The sequence below is a fragment of the Filicampus tigris genome, chromosome 1, assembly GCF_054856515.1.
Source record: "Filicampus tigris isolate MCC_2025a chromosome 1, RoL_Ftig_1.0, whole genome shotgun sequence".
In the NCBI taxonomy this organism is placed as follows: domain Eukaryota; kingdom Metazoa; phylum Chordata; class Actinopteri; order Syngnathiformes; family Syngnathidae; genus Filicampus; species Filicampus tigris.
The window spans coordinates 13,927,765-13,933,764 of record NC_141217.1 but is presented as its reverse complement, the minus strand read 5'-3'; the positions used below and the strand labels follow the sequence as shown (position 1 = coordinate 13,933,764).

Here is a 6,000-nt window from a genome sequence, read left to right as displayed (position 1 = left end):
ATTTTTGAAAAGGCGTAACTGACTATGCTTGTTTATTCTTATGTCAAAACTGAAATAATCTGAGGCTTGCCTTCTGCTGTACAAATTTCCTGCAGTTTAGACTGTTGGCTCATTGTGAAAGAGAAACAAAATCGTTAGGTTGAGTCACAGTTAAAAAGAAAAAAAAAAGCCCTACACACTTTTCATACATTTACTGTCACACTGAGACTAAATGTGTTCAAGATGTCACCTATAAACGATTCGGGTTAGTGGCATGTAAATGGAAAGGTTGTACTCGTCAAACAAGCCATGCTGCATTAGGGAAGATTTGTTTGCAGAGGAAGTCCGCTGTGAGAAGAACAAGTGTTGAAAATGGTGTTTATTTCCCATAAATGCGGAGCTTTTCTATTTGTTAAGCTTTCAACGGGCTTTTACTGTTGACTGTGCCTAATCATCGCCTCGCACCTTCTGGCAGGACGGATATAGACCTGCGTGCTTGTGCGTCTGCTCCGAGGAATGATGCCGTTCTCACAAATTTGTTTTATGTCTTTCTTTTTTTAATGGTTAATTTATAACTTTTGTAATGTAAATACACTGTCTATGAAGAGTCTACACACCCCTGTTCAAATGCCAGGCTTTTGTGATCTTAAAAAAAAATGAGACAAAGATAAAGCCTTTCAAAAGTTTTGTCACCTGTAACCTGTACAACTCAATTGAGTTTTTCTTTAATTTTTGGAGAGAAGTAAAAGTAAAAATAAAAACTGCGATAATGCGGTTGCACAAATGTGCACACTGTCTTATATCTGGGATGTGTTCAAAATTAAAGAATCCCATTCAAACTCTGGGATATAGTCAAGGTGGAGGGAATGATGAACGGTTTGAAATAGCAGTCAGTGTTAGCACAAAAACATTACAGATGCGTAATGTGGGACGGCGTACCATCAAAGATAGTCGGACACCACATTGAATCCATACAAGGTCACCCAGCGGTAAATCAATGACGTCATGTAGTTATGGGGGCCTATGCAACATTCCGCCATGTGTAGAAAAGTTGGTGACCCCACAGTCCATGATGTTCGGGCTCTCCAGTGCTTGGCAGTATTCTGTAAAAGTTAGATTTTGCGTCTGATCGAGAACCTGATTCAGCATCCCCAAAGAACTATTCCACTCAGTCCCCACTCTTTCCCGCACAATCGGTAATAGGTACTTTCCACATAATGCCGTGACGTCATATCCGTTACGGATAATGCAGTCAGAGATGGGCAATTTACTCAATTTTGCTGGTCTGTCATTCGTCATTCCGTCATTTTTTGTGACAAACCGAATTGTAATCGTCAGTTCGTCACTTAAATCCATCAGTTAGTCCGTCAGAAGTCCATCAGTCCGTCATAATTCGTCATGTTTAAAAAGTGTCCCGCCATTTGTCAATCGTCAGCAAACTGGGAATGACCACATCTGAATACCGTTCACCCTTGTCTCATTTTGTGCAATGTAACAGCCACATATTCACATTTATAGCTCTGTCGCAAAACCTGATTTTCTGTATACGGCACTGCATGAAAACAGGTCAAGTCAGGGAACTAAAAATGAGCTCTGCGTTTGGATTACCGAGATTCGACGGATCTGTGGATGACATCCGAAAGGTAAGATGGGGGGTGGCTATCTGGAATGTGAGTAGCCTCACATTTGCATTTCCTTTTTTTTGTGCTTCTTGATGAATCTGAAGCACAAAGCGTAGCCAGCCAATACTTGTCTGCTCATCTGTCTCTCTTTCTCTCTTTATTTAAGACAAATTCTGCAAACCAAAGATTTTAAGAATCAGGAACTTAAATACACATGGAACACAATGTTCAATATTTTCTGCTTAAATAACTGGGAATGTTCATGCTAAAGATACATTAATGCATTACTACACACACATAGCGTATCCTGTCACTAACTACCAGGATTGTTTACCGGCATATTGATAACCAATATCGAATATTGACTTATCTTTGTATCCGTGGATGTGAGAAGTGGCAGGCATTGACCCCTTTCTCTAATTTCGAGCGCCGTGCTATGGAGTAAGACTTACAAAAACGATGTACAGTACGTTTTTGACGGTTAGTTTGACCAAGTCTTGCAAATACCACATGTGGAATGATGCAATTTTTCAAAGCCGAAAAAAAAAAACAAGCCATAACTGTATATAATCAACATTGGAGATTATGTACAAAGACTTTCAGGAAATTCAATGACTTGCAGGCCATGAAACCAATATTAGCAGCACTCTTGCCTTCCTTCCTCCCATTCATCCATCCTTGCTTCTTTCCTCTCTTTTGCCCCTTTCTTCCTTCTTTTCATACATTCTTGTACCTCTCTTTCCTCCATTCCTTCCTCCTTTCCTTCATCGTTCAATCTTTCCTTCCTTCTGTCCGTTGTTCTTCCATTCTTCTTCCTTTCATGGTTCTCTCCTGCCTTTCTTCATCTTTCCTGTTTACATCCCTCTTCCTTCCTTCCTTCCTTCCAAGCTTCCATCCTTACTCCCTTCTCTCCTTCCTTCCTGTGGACATCAGTGGCGGCTGGTCAATAGAGGGTACCAGGGCCGCCTCACCACTCATGGTGGCCATCGCATTACTTTCCTTGAAGACAAAAAAAAAAGATTTATTTGGGAAAAAAAAAAATCAAAATATATGTATATCTAATTTTAGATGAGCAGGATAAATAATGTATCGTTAATAGGTAGTAAAATTGTTTCATTCATACGTGCTGATTTCATGATGTACGTCATCTTCTTTGCATGCGTCGTAAACATCTTTATCAATTGCCTCTCGTTAAAAGTTGGACATATGCAGTAGAACATCGTCAATGCAATAGGACCAAGGTGGGGCACAAAATACCAGTGTCCCTAAGCCGGTTATGTCACATACGACAGTCGTAGCTAGGACTCCATCACTGTCAATGGATGCCTACATACTGTATGTCTATGCTCTGTCTCTATCCATGCAGCTTCTCCACATTCAGTATTGACATGTCAACTTCCTGGACAAGGCAAGGACGGAGAAGTCCACTCACTGTGCTGGAAATACCATCCATCCATCCATCCATCCATCCATCCATCCATTATCTATACCGCTTATCCTCACAAGGGTCGCGGGTGTGCTGGAGCCTATCCCAGCTGTCTTCGGGCAATAGGCGGGGGACACCCTCAATTAGTTGCATGTTTTTTTGGAATTTGGGAGGAAACCGGAGTACCCGGAGAAAACCCACGCAGGGACTGGGAGAACATGCAAACTCCACACAGGGAGGCCGCAGCCGGGATCGAACCCACAACCTCTGAACTGTGAGACGGACGTGGTAACCAGTCGACCACTGTGCCGCCCGCTGGAAATACCATTTACTTATTTTACGTTTTACAACTCATTCCACTACTGCAAGTTTAAAGGTAAGTTTGCTAAATGCTAACATTGCATGTGTGTGGCTAGATAGTGCCAGTTAGCTAGCTAGATAGATAGATAGATGGATGGATGGATGGATGGATGGATGGATGGATGGATGGATAGATGGATAGATGGATAGATAGATAGATAGATAGATAGATAGATAGATAGATAGATAGATAGATAGTGTCAGGTTCACACCAAGTGAAACATTAGTAAACAACGCACACAAGGAGGAGAGAAGACACTCAACACAATATTGTTTTTTTACTTGCAAGGAGAGCGCAGGGAAGTGTACGATTACAGTTCCTAAAACCCTCTGGCTAGCTCCTGCACCTCCTCCCTTTTATTTTCTTGGGATTCCCTGATTACAAAGGTGTTCCAGCTCTAAGGGAAAGGGGAGCGAAAGCAGCTGGAACACTCTGAACTTGTTTTGTCTATGTGTGTGTGAGCCTTTATCATACATATGTGGAAGCAAAGCACACCAAGCAAGTGTCAAGGCCTAGATGTGGAAAAAGCTAAAGCTAAACCCACAAGCTAATAAAGCTAACAAGCCTAATCATAAAAAATCTAATACATGAATCATGATATTCATTATTATTCTTACATTCCCCTCTGTTTTCTCACATTTGCACAGTCCATTATTATTGTTTTATGTTGTCCCAAGGACTCAGAGTCTTACCATGGGATGCTCTTCGATAAGAGCATCGTTCCTATTTCGCGGCTGTGTCCTACTCACATTCCACTTCCTTCACAGGCGACTTCGATTATTACACGATTAAAACAAGTTTATAATGCTGGAAAAAAATACCTTACAATAATTATAAGAGTAAATATGGTATAACCTATGAACAATTATTCTATCATTCCCTCCTGTTTATCACATGTTTGCTCAAACCCATTGTCCAATTTCATGCACCCATTATTATGAAAACACATATATTTACCCTCACAGGCACTGTTAATCTGTATTCATAGTCACCTAAATCTGGAAACGAATCTGCCAGGTAACAATGTTCGCCATCATCACCTTTAATGTCACGATCCAGCAAAGGATACAATTCAGCCATTCGGTTCCAAATGGGGGAGATTGCCATTGTCATCAATCTGGTAAGGTGAGAGCGCAGACAAGGAATATAACAAACAACATCCACACAAGGTCAAGAAGCTGCAAAAACAGCGATTGATACCGAAATTGAGGACACCGGAGCTTTGCATTTTTCCAAGGCATTCATCCAGGAGTCCCACATGACAGAGTGTTCCTTCATTCTGCCATTCAAGGGATCAGGGTCCCTCTACGGCCTCGGTAAGGCTGCCATCTGCGGCTGTGTTGTTGAGAACGAATGTGCAGAACTGCTCTCCGATAATAGCACATACTCCCCCTCTCTCCACCAACAACACGTCAACAACCGTCATGTTTTGGAACGCCATAAGCGAGGTGGCTGATAGCTGTTCATGCACAGCTTCAAACCCGCTCTGCGTCCAATTGCCCAATTTTTGTACGTTGCAATGGATGTAATTGATCCTGTCTACGTTCTTGCTATGTTTTTTACACCACCAACAAAGGAAGGACCCAAATCCTGCTGTTATCTGATTCACTAATAATTTGTACGCACTCGGAACCCCACGGGGAACACCAATTTGCTGCACTTTTCTGATGTTGCCAATGTTCTGTCCTGGCAGTGGATCATTTAGTTGTTAACTCTTGTACAGGCATGGGATGTACAGACACAGGTAATAACAAAGTCACTAGGGCACAAAGGTCCATTACATTGATTGTTAATTTTTTTTCATACAGTCGAGCATCTCCGCACCAACACCAGCTGTCCCCTCTTGGCTGCAATCATCTTTCTACCTTCAAGAGGGAGAGCTTACCAGCACTTCACCACTCTATGTGGTGCAACTTAAAGTGTTCTCTTCCTGTGCTTGATCAAGTGTGTGTGGCGCACACTGCTCTTGTGCCAGTTCCCTCTCCTGCCCCCTCAGGAAAGGCAAGGGAAGGACAGCCCACCTTTGTTCAAATCGCAGATTGCCCAGGAGCTACTGGGTTATTTATAATGGGTAACATAAATAGTCTTCCATACAGAATTTCAAACGGATGGTCTTTTGTTTTTCTGTCTCTCTCTCTTTTTTTTTTCTTACAGGGCAGCTCGTTCTTTTCACCAGTCATGCACTTTAACTGGATAACCAAAATGTTGTCCTGTTATTCGACAACATTTACAAAATGACTTCCATTATCACTATTTACACAATGTGTTTGCCACAGTAATAGCACAATTTCAACCCATTTTGAAAAAAAAATAGCATTAAGCAATATTAGTATCGTCCTATCTTGTTCAGTCGAATAATAAAATCCCACCTAAAGGATACTGTTCTTGTATGTGTGTGTATAAAACTCACTAATAGCATTTCCTTATGAATTATGGTTTATACAAGTCACATGCCCGACATCGATATGCAGTAAAGTGATGTTCCACAATCTATAGATAGATAGATGGATGGATGCATAGAGAGGGACACCGACCACCACAAGATGTCGCTGTTTGTTTTATTTGTGGTAGTGAAAGCGAAAGCCTTTGACAGGAAGTTGTTTCTACCAACT

The 6,000-nt window shown here is 41.5% G+C and overlaps 1 long non-coding RNA gene across 1 annotated transcript; it reads right to left on the bottom strand.

The window, feature by feature from the left end:
- Positions 1-738: 738 nt before the first annotated feature.
- Positions 739-5,877, bottom strand: LOC147152893 (uncharacterized). Its single transcript, XR_015088094.1, has 3 exons — positions 4,589-5,877; positions 1,588-4,505; positions 739-1,082 (listed from the first exon to the last, which is right to left on the bottom strand). It is a non-coding gene; the product is annotated as an uncharacterized LOC147152893 (long non-coding RNA).
- Positions 5,878-6,000: the final 123 nt, after the last annotated feature.